Source organism: Solanum pennellii, chromosome 9, assembly GCF_001406875.1.
Source record: "Solanum pennellii chromosome 9, SPENNV200".
Classification (NCBI taxonomy): domain Eukaryota; kingdom Viridiplantae; phylum Streptophyta; class Magnoliopsida; order Solanales; family Solanaceae; genus Solanum; species Solanum pennellii.
Window position 1 is genome coordinate 28,626,833 of NC_028645.1, and position 16,393 is coordinate 28,643,225.

The following is a 16,393-nucleotide window of genomic DNA, read 5'->3' on the forward strand; positions in this document are numbered from 1 at the left end:
CATACCACCACCTACCCTAAGTAGTACGTTCTTGTAGGAGACTTAGTTCGTTCAGTTCATACAAGACTCACCAAGACTCCCCTCTTGGAATGCCTACTTAGTGCAATGGATAATAGCGTCCCATTCCACTACCTACCTTATGTAGCATAGTATTTTAGAAGAGTTAGCACATTTGTTACTTTTATGGGAGTTAGCTTAACTGACATAGACCATGAGAGATAGACATGAAATCCTGATATTAACCCCTATCGGATGAGGGATCCTCACTTGCCTAGAGTAAGGTCATTCTTTTTAGGTTTTACAGGGCTTTCCCAATAGCTATACCTATGCGGGCGCATATTTAAGGAATAAGGAGATTTATACTAAGTAACTCATTCTCTACTAACGAGAAGTATTGATCTCGAAAAGTACATTGGAATACAACATCTCAACTCACGAACTGTAACCACCTCTTCTTCATATTCTTCGTGGTGCTAGACATAACCCCCACAGATTCTAAACATTATAAACTATATGGTAAGGATAACAAGTGAACACAGTACATCTCAACACACGAAGGGCATTCATCCTCCGACCTATCTTAGAAAGCTCTTAGGATTTAGTGAGGTTGCTACTATACACTTTAATTCAACTCACGAAGAGTGTTCACCCCAAAACTTTGCTTTTTTATTTAACTTAGCTTCATTCATTCATTCAAGTGTGAGTGTGTGTACATGTGAGCACACCTTGAAGATAAACATAGTTTCATTTTCATTTCATTATATACATTCTTAGACCTTCATTCATCACCTCACACACTTTACATGCTTCACATAATCATATAAGTCATTTAGACATAATACTTAGCATACTTTTTCATAACAAGCTTCGTAAAACACAGTAACAAAGGTATCTTCATTTCAATTTTCTTCACATAATATGGATTAATAACCACATTCACAATACACAAGTAACTATATATTCATACAATTCAAGTAAACATCGCCACCAAGAAGGTTGACCATGCCACTCAAGAACATTTCATAATAAAAGCTAAGCAACATAACCAAATTACCCTTTAATCCAAGATTTCCTAACCTATAAAATTTTAATCAATATTTCATCATAATATAGCCCTTTGGTCAGTAGGTGAAAAACAATATCAACCATAAGAAACAAAAGTTCAAAGACTACCAATTCATGCTCATTTAACCCATTTCTTAAGCCAAAAAATTGACATAAAGATTTAACATGTTTTGATTGATGTTTTTAGCACTAAAATCACCAACTAAAATTATAAACATCATTTTTAAGTCATTCAAAACGTTTAAATGGACCCATATTTAGTGTTGAAGATAGAGGAAACTAGGGTTGAAAACCCTTTTTGAAAATTTATTAGAAGGGACTCCTTTAATGGAAGAGAGTTCAAGGATGGATACCATACCTCACATATAATAAACCCCAATGATTTTTTATGAACAAACGCCCACCAACAGCCCTTCTAGTTCAAGTTTCCATGGTTCCTTGAGAGAGTTTTCTAAGAGGGAGGGGTTTAGGGTTTTAGGAAGAGGAGTCTAAAATTATGTCTTCGCGTTTGAAACACTTAATATATCTAAATAACCCTAGAAAAAATTTCCTAGGTTCATAAAAAACTTGGGGTGAATTTACCAAACACCCCAAGCCTTCACAGGAAATGAAAGCTTTTGGCAGGCTCACAGACGAGACCTAACCAACTGACCGTTGGTGGGGTATCACGGGTTGACACTTAGCTCCATTTGGAGAATTGCTAACTAACATTGCATTTTCCATAAACGAGGAAAGTCTACGGGCTATTGGTTGAACCACTGGACGTCGATTGCGCTCGTTGGTTGACACTGCCAAGGCAGTTTGGGTCCTTCTCTTGGACAATTTTCTAGGGCCCCTTGTGGATCCTAGGTGGGTTCGTACCCGAAAGTTTAATGTATAAACTAAGTCATATAGGTCATAGGAACATCCCTCATTATTTTCTAGAAAAACGAAGACGTAAAACCCACTATAACACATAAAGACACGCAAGCACTTTCTAAGGCACACCTTCCGAACGTCATGGCCGTTCTTGGTCGTTTGACCTACAAACATCACACACTTCCTAATAACATAAATTTAACTCATTTTCACTTAAAATTAACTCAATAAACATTCACAAAGATGTAGTTTACCTTAGTTCATTATAGGGTGTTACAATCTCCACCACTTGGAACAACATTCGTCCTCGAATGACATTAAACACTTTAAGGTCATCAAGGACTCACTTAGCATGACATAAAAACATCACAATAAAGGCTCAAAAATTCATAATCAAATAAAAAACTAACAAGTACAACAAATTCACACTTTCACTCATTTTGCAACACAAGCATTGTAGCAAAACGTTCACATTTCAAATTCTTCTCTTATCCTTCAATTATGGAGGAACTACCTTCTTCAAAATTAAACATACTCATATACAAAACCTTTACACATATAAGAGCCACAATTCATAAAAAGAAATTTTCTTCAAAAATGAAAATTTCACAGTGACCGTCACTATACACAAGCAACTTTGCAAAACTTCACAAATTCAACTCTCACTTTCATTTCTTCACTTATGGAGGAACGGCCTTCTCCAACATTAAACATGCTTATAAACATCGTTTTTAAGCACATTGAAACCATTGCTCATGAAAAATGCAATTTTCTCAAAATTTGGACTTCCTTACAGTGAACTCAAATCTTCATTGTGTCACTTGCTTAGAATTTCAATAATGCACCTCTCAAGCAACTTTAACAATATGACATGACAATATGAGAGACAAGACTATACTAACTTACTCAAAAGATACTTGGTAAGTTTCACTAAGTTCAATGCGAGAGTAGCATCCCATACTACCACTCCCACTTAGTGACCATTGAGGATTCTCTAGGACTAAGTACCCTACATGCAATTCTACTCAACATTCATTATGCAAAACTTATCTTTAACTTGCTTGTTTAACATTGGACCTTAAGCTATCTAACTTCATATGCAACACAAGGTAAATCATACTATTATGTAAGACTCTTAATCATTACAAATATACTAAGGATTTGGTCTCAAGCTTGAATAAGAACAAAATGGAAAGATGAGCATATCTACTACCTTTCTACTAGAATCATTCTCCCCCACTTAGGCCAAATCCATATTCATGGTCTCATACTTCAAAGTACTATTATATCTCTCACAAGGTAGGAAATCACACTACTCATAACATATGTTAATCAAGACTAAATTCAACCTTACAAGTTAAGCATAACACATCCCTTTTTGTATTCAAGCCTAGAAAAACTTTCTTAAACACCACCTCATTCAACTCTTATACACCACTTAACTCAATCTCATGGAACAAAACACCCTTACTAGGTATTCATACGACATTTTGACCTTAGTGTAAACCTACAAAATAACCTCAACCAAAACATAAGAACAACTATTAAAACATTAACCACACAAGGGGGTTGCCCTAAACTCCTACAAAGTCTCCACATCCTCTCGACATTTCTCAGATTTACTACTTAAAACATTTCTACCATCATTGAACATAATCACAAGATAACTCATTTGCTCTCAAGGATACTTTATTAAATCATTATAATTTCTTACCATGCTTAGAAATACATCACCACATAGTTTCTCATCACAGCACTTCCAATCCATAAGTCTCACAAAGCCATAAATGGCTTCAGATCACAATCTTCAAAACTTACCTTCATATCCACTCTTCTAGCCACAAAACAATCATAACATCAAAACTCACCTTTTGTCTCCCTCAAACTTAGAAACATCTTCCTTTCAAGTCAATCACAACTAGAACAACATTGGAGAAAGGAGAAGAAGAAAGAGATATTATGGAGTTATATTCTATAGAACGATACAAGTGTAATGAAGAAAGTAAAACTCTATCTTCCTATAGCCTCTTGTCCATGGATGTGTCGTGACTCACACCAATGACTAAGATACTACTACACGTGGCTTGTGAGACTTTTAGACCCTAAAATATTTCCCATAATCTTATGGTCTGATACAAAGTTTGTCACGACCCGAAAGTACCCCTTAGAAATTAGGGAGAACACTTGGGTCACGACCGGGCGTAATTTACCCTTTGGGGTCTTGTACAAGCCATTTAACTATCTTTCATTACATAAGACATGAAAAGTAGTGCGGAATTAAAACTTTTAAGTACCTTTGATATAAAATGGAATTCTTCTATAAATACTTAGAAAATCTCATCATCACAAGCCAACTTAAACACACGACATAAATAACATAGGGAGACGGACCTTTACATTTAAATAAATACATAGTAAGAACTAATACAAAACTAAATCAATTAAGAACTATGTCCTCGAATATATGAGGACATACTTTGTCTTGAGAGAGTCAAATCCCAAGCTTGCCTTCAAAACTTCAACCTTGCTTCTAAACCTATGCTTATTGAGTATAGAAAAGTATGGGGTTAGTACAAATAATGTCCTAAGTATGGCATATGCAAAAATATGTAAAAAGGGATGTTTTAATAAAATAACCTTTCATGCAAAATAATTTAAACATTCATGATATTAGAAGTAAAACAACATAAGAAACATCATTTAACACATAGAGAAGGATTTCCATTATTTTTATAAAATGATGCACTTTACATAACCTTTCAAAACTTTATAGTAAACTAGCTAGCATTTAAAGTAAGCTTCCTTTAACATTAATGTGGACTAAAATGACTCCAAAGTAGTTGACTTCCATGGTATTGGCAATAACAAAATGAACTCATTGCCGTCAGAGTTTCCCTAACTAAGGGCATCCAAACACTCACTAAGGTATTACATGAAGGAAGTACACATATGCCTCCTTCACACACCAAAGCGATCCTCAAGACTAACCCATTTTTGGCGTACTCACCTCGGGATAACAAGCCCCCACTCAATGGAAAGACAATAGAAGAACACCAAAACAACACACCAAAAATTCCCTTTCGGAATGCCTACTTAGTTTAATGAGTAGATGGCGTCCCATACCACCACCTACCCTATGTAGTACACACTTTTATAAGGGTTGACACCAAGACTCCCCTTTCTGAAGGTCCTACCTAGTGCAATAGATAGTTAGCATCCCATACCACCACCTACCCTAAGTAGTACGTTGTTTTAGGTGACTTAGTTCCCCCTCCGGAATGCCCACTTAGTACACTTGATAAATAGTGTCTCATTCCACTACCTACCCTAAGTAGCACACTCTTTTAGAAGACATAGAACATTCATTACTTTTGTGGTAGTTAGTTTAAATGACATAGACCATGAGAGGTAGACATAGAATATCAATATTAACCCCTATCGGATGAGGGATCCTCACTTGGCTAGAGTAAGGTCATTCTTTTTAGGTTTTACATGGCTTTCCCAATAGCTATACCTATGCGGGCGCATAGTTAAGGGATAAGGACATTGCTACTAAGTAACTCATTCTCTACTAACGAGGAGTACTCATCTCAAGAGGTACATTGGAATACAACATCTAAACTCACTGTAACAACCCGAACATGACTATGCAAAGTAATGCCTAAACGTACCTAGAATGACTAGATTAAACCGGGTTCACACTGCATGATATACGTGGAACTGGACCTCAGAACCTATGCACCAGACAAGACAACCAACATGGTGAGTTAGTTGACCTAGGCAAGGTTGGGTCCAGCCATGTAGGCACCCAAACATTAAGATTAACCCGGATGAGTGTTAACTGTACTTGAAAGGGGTAAGCTTAGGTTTTGAGGGTCTAGGGGTAAAATGGTTTTTTCCAGGCTAAGGGTAGTATAGTAATTACCTTTAGGATTTAATAGATTAATTAATTAATGTATTTTAGTGGATGGTTCGGGTTGGGTTGACCCGAATTGACCCGTTTGCGAGAAGAGCTTCACCCGGGTTCTATCCTTGGTGGAAGCAATATTAAGTCGAATTAAACAACATTTCATTATCTGATTTAAGTAAGAAAGGTTAGTCATATCACTTAAGCCTTAGAAATTCATATTTTTAATTTAAATAACAAGGAGTCCTAGTTTGACTAAGTCTTCACCTAAAACTCCTTCTCCTAAACCTATTCTCACGTCTCTCCACTCTCATTCTCACGTTATATATCTGTAAAAGAACAGAAAATAATATTTCATCACTCTTGAAGAACTTGAACGCTAAAGCTCAAAAGAAATAATAGTTTTAAAAAAAAGCAAAAGAAAATTTCTCGACGGGTTGTGCTTAATGTTTCGGTGGTGAGATATTGATTTCGTGGTAGTTGGCAGTGCATTGGACCAGTTTTGAAACAATGTTGAACGATAGAAAAGGTATGGGTTTCTTCCTCTTGATCTCTTTCTGAAGATACCCCTAGGATTCAATAGAAATCTAATCCGAAAACTAGGTGGGTTTCCCCGTTGCATGTCCCTGTCACTATCTCCCATCGATTTTTGTTGGTTGGGTATGTTTGCTGGTAGAATTTAGGTATGTAATGTGTTTTCATGATGATTATGTTCATGTATGTATGTTCGGATTTATGTGATTATTAATTATGTTTTTCCGAAACTATGTGATAAGTGAGTGTACAAAGGGGTGTTGCCGTGGTTCTTGATCACGGATTGGAGCATGAAAATGGCAGGTTAAATCACTGTGCTTTTGTATAAATTACTTGAAATAATGCATATAATAATGTACAAAATGTCCAACGAATTGCCATAAAAATCTAACGTACAAAGGTTAAGAAAAATGGACTGAAAATATGACCAAATTTATAGAAATATGGAAATTGGGTCTCGGCTAAGACGTTTGAGGGTTTTTGGGTTTCAAATTTTTTTAATAAAATGTGTGAGGTCATCGGGGATTGAACCCGAGACCTCACCATATGCAAGCTACGGAAAACTTAGTAATAAATGTGAGGTTAAGGGGAATCGAACTTGGGTCTTAGCTAAGTAAGAGAACATAGAAAATTAATTAAAAGAAATGAGGTACATGAGATTTGAAACCGTGTGTCCTTGGCCGAAATTAAGACCAGTCCATGCGAGAATAAAAATAAATAAAATGGGGTGTGTGGGAATCGAACCCACAAGCTCTCGTATAGGTGAGGAAACTAGGAGAACTTATTAAAGAAAAATAAAATGTGGTTGTGGGGGATCGATCCCACATCATCTTGGTCAAAAACAGAAAAGTCAAGGAGAGAAAAGAAAGAATTGAAATGTAGGCGTTGGGATTCGATTTCGGGTCCCTAACCTTAAATTTTAAATCAAAATTTAATATAAGACTAAGTGTTGCTCAAGGGGTTCGAAATCTGGTTCCCTTGCCCAATTTCATATTGATACAAAAGTATTACATGAGCAAATATTTAATGAATGCTTCCTATAGAAATCAAACTCAAGACCTTGGCATACTTACACGATGTATAAGTCTTGTACCATATAATCTTTGGTAAGTATAAGTCATTTAAGTGAATTATGAACGAATCCTCATGGCTTGTAAGTATGGGTTCATAAGTCCAGCGTACGTTTAAAAGTAAGTGAACCTAAGATGTATATGATGAAATGGTGTGACCCCAGGAGGGTTAAGTAAGAGTGTGAAACACACTAAAAGGTCAAGTGCATTGGAATATGATGAAATGAACATTCACGTAATGGGGTGAAAAATTATGAAGAGCTAATATGCTAAAGTTAATGAATATGATGACAACATGATAAGAGGCTAATATCAAAGATGAGACAAATCTCAAATGAGCCTAATAAGTGTTACCAAAAACCGTACTCACCTATGAGAGTGTAAAACTAATTAAGAGACCAGTCTCTAAGAAACATTCTTATGAAAGTATTGAGATTAATGCACACTTAATACTAATGATGAGATGAGAAATCAGCTAATTGGCAGTGATGCCCTCATGCTAGAAGCAAGCTTCTATGAGGTGTTAGATGAATGTAATCGAACTTTATATTGAGCACCGATAAGATAGATATGAGTCGTGATTCCTTCTTTCGGGAAGGCAGAGGTTCATGTAAATCTCATAAGATGAGACTGTCTGTTTAGGCGGGTTTGAATTTCCTTATATCTCCTAGTCTTTGAACCTATGCTGCCAACATAGGGTTCTAGCAGGGTTCATTTCCCTATATATGTTAGCGTGTTTTGGTTTCACTTTTGCCAGTGATTCCACCACTTTTCGGTGTGGGGTAGACACTGGATTTCATGAAGGTAACATGATCTATGTCAGTTAAAGTTAAAGTTCCCAAACGAAGAATGAGGCCAACCCCATGTAATGCGCACAATGAAATGAATGATACCTAAGGTGTTTGGATAGGATAATTAAGAGCTGAACTAGACTCAAGTAATGACACTAGGTCATTCTTGGTCATTGCACAGTGAACCCGATGAGAGTCTTAAACAACATTCTAGGTATATAAATGGATGAAAATGAAGCACGTATGAATGAATGAAGCAGACTTTGTGTTTGCTAAAGAATGCTCCCTAGTTGAGGTCCCATATTTTGAGCCCTCATTTGGGAAGTCCTAATGTCAAGCATGTGATCACAAGGTTTCACGGCATATGAAGGAAAGATATGTGATATATGTATGTGCTAAATGAAATGTGTTATGTGCTGTGTGCAATATGAAATGAATGATGATGCATGTCACTCTAACAAAATGACTTTCCTAATCTGATTTAGCAAGTCCAACTGACTTGGCTTTCCATAACTCATATCGTTAGGAGAGAGATCTTCTTAATCATGCATGTCCTTGGTGTGTAATTGCATACACCCATACTTAGTACAAGTGTGTACTAATTCCATACAATCCTTTACTTTTATGTGCAGATGCAGGTCGATGCTAGAGCTTACGAGACTACGTTGAAGCTACCCGGTCGTGGAGCATTCATCCAGACATGGTAGTCCCTCATGCTATATAGGATGCTTATCTATTATATTTTAGCTTATATGTAGGCATGAACTAGTGGAGGATGTTCCACTAATGTTTGTTTCTTACTTATTTTAAGACGTTGTATTGGTGCCATTCTAGCAACTTTATCGTAATGCAGTTATGAACTATTTACTTCATTTGAATATCTTATTATTAGATGGTTGTTGTGAACTGATGTGATATAATGAAATTCTTACTATGATGTCCGTATTCTTCAAAACAAACAAAAGTTTTAACTAATCCGCTAAAATCAACCTATACGATGTAATGATGACGTATGTAGGCTTCTCTGCAACCTCCGAGAGGTTAACGACCCCAATTCCGGCTAGGGTCTAGACCCCGGTTGTGACAAACGTGGTATCAGAGCATTAGGTTTAATTCCAATGATAATAATGTTCACATCAACCACATCGGGTATTTTCTAAGTTATGGTAGTGAGGTGCACCACTATCATGAATTAGAGACTACATAATGCATAGGAAATTTCCCTTCTTCTGATCTTTTCATGTTTTCCTTAATGTATGATTTCTTGTTATTATGAGCGTATCTAACATCAATTCCTATTTTTTTAGAATATGAACACAATGGGGAATGATGGTTGGGGAAGAGTAGGAGCAGCTGCTGGAGGCAACAAAGTTACACGCCAGGCTCCAGTTGCAGGAGCGACCATGTAAGTTAAACCAACTGGGTTGACTGATGAGGAGGTGCGGACCACTTTAGCGCATATGGCTCAAGCCATAACTGTGCAAGCTCAAACTATGACAGCCTAGGCCAACAGGCAAGAGGTTCAACGGGAGAACCCACTATCCCATAACATGGCGAATAGGTTGCTGGATTTTACGAGGATGAATCCTGCAAACCATACAGGATCTAAGACTGCAGAGGATTGATAAGATCAAACTTACATCTCAAATAAGAAGTAAAGCAGTCATGTCAAGTAAATAACCCAACTAATGAGGTTGGGATCGTTCCCACGAGGAAAATAGTTTAGACTTAACTTTAATCTATTATTTCTATTGTTCAGTCAATTATTTCCTTAGAAAGCAAAAGACAATAAAGGGGGGTTTTTATTTCTAAAGGAATGAAAATAATTAGCTGTATCAAAGTAGACAACTATTAGATTCAAATGTTGGAGTTTAATCACTTAATAAAAGTAACTAGGGTTTATGTGTTCCCCACAGGTTCCTAACATGATAATTCTAACTATAAAAATTCTTTCCTAGTATCTTGCATGCAAACTGATAAGTTATGTATTGCTTAATCCTTTGTCTTGCATGTAGAAAATTTCACTCCGCACCTTGGTCCGGCTACGTGTGTTGCTATACGAAACCTTATCTTTACCTCTTATTAAGCATCGTATTCGATGTTTGACAAAGTTATTACCTCTTACCAATCAATACTAGCCTATTAGATGGTATAAACTAAATCTATGTTGATAATTCTTTTCCTATTATCTACCTCCTTTGTCCGGCAAGTAGCATTTAGGCGAGTTCTAACGTTGGCCATCCGTTAAAAAGACTTCTAAGCGAAAGAATTACAATACATGCAAGACGCTATTCTAGAATTGTTATTTTAGTTAGGTTTTACCTCATTATTCGCCCATGGTTCCCACAACCCTAGTTATAGAGTTTAGTTACCCATAGTCATAATCACAATATTCATATATACGATTAATAAGAATTCATGCATTTACGTTAATGAGAAAGAAGAAAATCCAGAAATTTACTTGATTAATCGACAAAATCACAAACAATCAACTCTAGAGAATAGTGTAACAATCCAAAGTCTAATAATCAAAATAATCTCTTCACAAAGAATCCAACATAAAAGTGTCTCATAACAAAGATTCTAACCCCAAAAATGTGGTTTTTTGAACTATTTCTAAAAAAAAGAACTAATCAAAGAAGGACTCAATTTGCTGAAAATCTGTCAAAACATGGCTGGGTAAACGGACCTCGCGACGGGTCGTTGTGGTCACGACAGGCCGTCATGGACTTCGTCGTCCCATACTTTGCAAATTCTTCTGCTGCTTTCTTTATTACCCTCGACGGCCGGTATGACGGATCGTCACAGGCACAATGGTCCGTCGAGGGTCTCCGTTCCATTAAACTTAAACTCTTGGAATTTGGGTATTGGGACTACTTCTCTGATCTTCATGACGAACCAGCAGGACGGACCTTCATGGCTACGACGGTCCGTCACGCACTTCGTTACCCCACACTTTGTCAGACTTCCCCATCTTCCTTCAGTAGCTTTACCACGATGCCACCTACAGACCGTCACCGGCTCGACAGACCGTCACAGGCTCCGTAGGTGGTAACTTTTCTGCACTTCTTGCTCAAAAACTTCCGTGTTCATCCTTGGACAGATTTCCTGCAAATAAATAGAAACTTACATAAAAATCAATACAAAAAGGCTTTTGGACACACACTAAACTTAAGTAAAAAGCATTAAATATACCGTGAAACCACGGTATATCAACACCCTAAACTTAAATTCGTTGTTTGTCCTCAAGCGAGGCACTATGACTCACTACAAAACCTTTGTACAATAGTATTCATGTTTCAGCTTTGCAATCATTTGGTTATCAATCCCGATCAGTCTCATCATATTTATGCATGTTATCACTATTCGACTTGAATTATGCGGGATCAGACCATGACACAGACTCACCACGCACTGACACCTATCCTCTTCAATTCCTCACCGAGGTGCTAATATTTACGGTATTGCAACTAGTGTCCTCACTTCAAAACAACATCCTCATTTTTCACACAATGATTTCAGTTTGAGTATAAGGATAACTTTTCAACACTCACTCTCAGAACAAATTCACAACTCATTCATACTTATTGCCATAAGCTTGCCCTTATTTTCACTGCTTTAAGTTTGCTATACAACTCTTAGGATCACGATAGGACATTCTTAGATTGTAACATAGGCTCAGGGTCAGGTAGGGTATATTTAGGTTTAATTTAGTGACTTTTTGCCCCCTTTACATATCGGCTAAATGTACCACTTTTTATTATTTTATTTCGCCCAGTTTCTCATATTTTTTCACCTTGCTATTTTCCCTTCTTTCTTCATTTTTGTAAGTGACTCTCTTCTTTTCTTGCTTGTATTTTTTTTAACTGATTCTTGAGTCACTTTACTTTTGTTCTTTCTCTCTCTTTGTTCTTTCAACCCCACTTTTCAGAGCATTCCTCATAATAGCCACCCTCAACTCATGGCTTTGCCATGAGTCAAAGTACACAATACCAAAAGTTGGGTCAGGGCCATAAAAAGGTTGTTTACTGCATTAGCCACCCTCAACTTATGCTTTTGGCATAAGCTGAGGTGCACTTGTCCAAGGAGGGACCAGGTCCAACACATTATTCCCAGAAATGATCAGTTGGGGTGAAAAAGAAAGGTCTAGTTTAAGCTCAAATCATTTGGATCAAAGAAGGATTAATTTCATTTGGGTTTTTTTTTATTTAGGCTAAAAATAGGCTATTTTGAACAAGGGCCTATGATCCTTTCCTAATTGTCTATTACAGTTTACTTTTAGCAGGACTTACCAGGCAAGTTCTAGCTCAGTACAAATAGTGGACTATTCAAATCTTCCTCACACTCACTTGACATCTCATTACTCTACCAGATTATCAGACACCTAGTTTGAATTTTAGACTTAGGGTCATGCAGTGGTGTATCTCTATGTCATGCTTAGAGCCACACATTTATCAATTAATATGCCTAGTCATTCATCACTTTCATTTCATCTGGATATCATTTTAGCCATCATGCTTCAGAGTTAAACCATGTACACAAGATATAGACATGCCGGTTCAATAGTAAACATAATCAGTCTCTTGGGGAAAAACATTAAAGGCAAGAAAACCCCAAAAAAGGATAGTGAATTGGGCTACTCAGACTTCACCCTAGAACTCACTTCCCATTTACCCCAACCCCAACAAAAAGACATGCAATTGTCCCCAATGCATAAAAAATTGACATACGAGAGTGGAAGGTGAAGCAAACCTGGGGCGCAAAGCGCCGACGATCAACAAGCTGGTGGGTCCGCTTCCCCGGAACCCACTACATCTGTAATCTGGACACCCTTAGTAGTGTCCTCATCAGCAACAGCACTATCAGAAGTGCCTCCCGCTATCTCCACATTTCTGGACCTAGATGCCCCAGCAGCTAACTCTACAGCCCTCATCCGAGGCGCCTCCTCATCAGCAAGAGAGTCTCTCCTCGCAGCCTCTATCTTAGGGCGCTCCTTCTTCCGTGCTCTAGCTCATCCTCCTCTCGACCCTTACGCCTCTTGGCATGCTCTCGAGGGGGAGGTGGTGGAATCTCAGAAGTGGCGAATAAGGCCGCCATCACTGTGTCCTCAGAAGGCTCTGCAGAAGGGGCCTCAGACTCAGGCACCCCAGCCTCTAAGATCATATCGATGTCTGCGCGAAGACTATTGACCGCAGCCTGAAGGGTCGACACATCCACCTGAGGGGCTGGCCGAGCTAGCACCCGCAACTTAAAGGCGTCCAAGCGCTGATGAACCTCAGCAATCTTCCGCTCTGTGTGCTGGGCCATTTTACGCTCCATGCGCTCCTCTTCCTCAGCAATAGACCTCTGGATCCAAGGCTGGATGTGATGCAGAAGTGTAGCCATCTGTGCCTCAAGTTTCTGGACCCTAGCAAGCGGGACCAGAGCGGGGATAGGGGCTGAACAAGAGGAGCTAGGGGCACTGCTACTACCCAGGATAGACTCGACCGGGGTAGTGTCAGTGATTTCAGAAGCAGCCTGCATAGCCGTTCGAGCCTGTGCTACCGTATCAGCAAGATTGTCACAAAGTGGAGGCAACTCTGGACGGGGCCCTCTGCGTAGAGCCAACTCATTCGCCTCATCCCTGATGAGGCCGATATCAACAATGCCCAGCGGGGTCTTGAGCTTATCAATGTGCCATATAGGCACATCTGAGGACCTCCATAAAGAAAATATCATGCACGGGAAAGGGTAAGTAGTTGTGACCTTAAAAGCCTTCTCGTGCATGACCGCCTGTTGAAGCCAAGCAAAGTCCACCTCAAATCCGGCTATCATCGCCGCCATCAGTAATGCACGATCCCTTGTGACTATATTATTAGCCGCTATGGCGGAAAGGTAGTGGCGGACAATCAACCATAAGAATTTCGCCGCGAAGGTCAGGTTAACCTTCTTGATGGCTCCCTTCAGCTCGGTTACCCAATCGGCACCCTCTCCATAAACAGACAAGTGCAGGGCCATCCACCTCTTGGTGGTCTCTCTCAGCGATGGCTCACGCAAGAATTGACATCTTTGACAATTTGCACCGGTAGTCGAACACGGCGGTGAGAGGGGTCCGGTTTGCATCAACATACTCTCCGTATAGATACCAGCGAATGGCAGGCAGGGAATATCAACCTGAATACCACGTACTCGGACATGCTCCAATGGGGCCTGTTTGGTGGGGGCAGCCCGCCTTTCAATCTGTGATTTTAGAGTAGCCACGTAGGAGGCGTAGAACTCTCGGACCAATTCTTCACTATAACGGCCCAACGAACGCGCTGTCCACTCCAGTCGGTGTCTGGTGAAGAGATTGTGGATCTCTGGCATAGTCGGGAGACTTCCCGTAAGGACCCGCCTCTCCAATGTAAGGGTCTGTGTCATGACTCCTTTATCATTCCGAAACTTTGCGTCTGAATAAACTTGATACTGCCCGTCGACACACCACCGGTTGGGCTGGTCGGCAACCGGGGTGAGAGCATGAGTCGGTGAGCCGGGTGTGTATTCAAAACTGTCATCCTCATCAGACGAGGCAGACTGTGTAGCTTGGTGGGTGCAGGGACTTCAGCAGACCCAGAGGCTTCCTCCAACCATGAAACTCCTAAGGAGCCAGACGCTCCTTCTTCATGAGTAGCTGAACCAAAAGGTGTGCCGGTCAGTGTGTGCTCCTCATCAGACTGGGAGGCACTGACTACGCCGGATGCCACCTTTTTCGGCGTAACTCTTGCAGCACATGAAGCTCGGGATGGGATGGAAGTGCCTGGGGGCACGTACTCGGGGTCATGCTCATCATCAGAGCCAATGACCAGGCGGGCAGACGGGGCGACAGACTTCGATCGCCCACGTGCGTAGACTCGATCTAGTTTTGGTGCCATAATAGCTAGTACCTGTAAAGAATCAATGTTAGTACTAGAAGGACAAACAAGACAAGCAAAATGACACAAAATAAATAAAAGAGTAAGGATATAATGACATTTCTATAGTAACAGTGAAACACGACAGACCAGGTGACGGCTCGTCGTGAGTACGACGGACCTTGATGGGGTCCGTCATGTCTTACTTAAACTATGTTTATATGGAGACCCTAAAGGAAAGTCTCTGACAGTTATGACGGATAAGTTGGACGGACCGTTTTGATGATGAAGGTCCGTCGTTGATTTCTGTTATGGGACACTTGGAAAAAGTATGGAGACTCTTAAGATAGGGGTCTCTGATCGTCATGACGGTTATGCAGGATGGACCGTCGATTGTGTGACGGTCCGTCGTAGATGTCCGTCAGAGGACACTTTCAAAAAGTTGGAGACCCTTAGGAAAGGGGTCTCTGACCGTCATGACGGTTATGCAGGACGGACCATTGCGCGTACGACGGTCCGTCGTAGATGTCCGTAAGAGGACACTTGGAAAACAATTGGAGACCCTTAGGAACAGGGTGTCTGACAACCAGAACAATTGTGCAGGACGGACCGTCAAGGGTATGACGGTCCGTCGTATATGTCCGTAAGAAAACACTTAGAAAAAGTGAGAGTGGGTGCTGGGGATGTTGGGACGGACCCTATGACGGTCCGTCGTGGGTATGACGGTCCGTCATCGGGGTCTCGTTCTGTCATTCAATTAGAGAACTGGGGATGCCACGATCATCCCCTATGACCCAAATGGAATTTTTAGTGTTTTAACCTACATGTCTCTAACCCAAATACCTAGTAAACTAGCAATGTTAAAGCACCTATTTCTAGAGTTTTAACAAGGCAATTTTGAGGATTCTCAACCTAGGCAGACAGAATATGTATGAAAGAATGGACCCATCAATAAGAAATAGGCTACTACTAATTGATAAACAAAAATGCAATGTAAATGGGTAGAAATCTGAGGCACATACCTGAGAATTTGAGAAAAACAAGCGAGGAAGGTACTTGGTGATCAAGTAGAGAACCACAGCAGCAGACTTCGATTAGTAAAGAGTGGATTTGAGGAATTGGGGAATTTGGGAAAATGATCGTTTGAAAGAGAAGTAGGAAATTGTAAGTTTAAAAGGGAGGGAATGGGAGAAAGAGAGAGAGAAACCGTTCAAATGAAGGGGTGGGGAAATTTATAGGTTGAAAAATTATAAAAATTACCAGCCGGGTCGGGTCGGGTACGATTCATTAATGACGCGA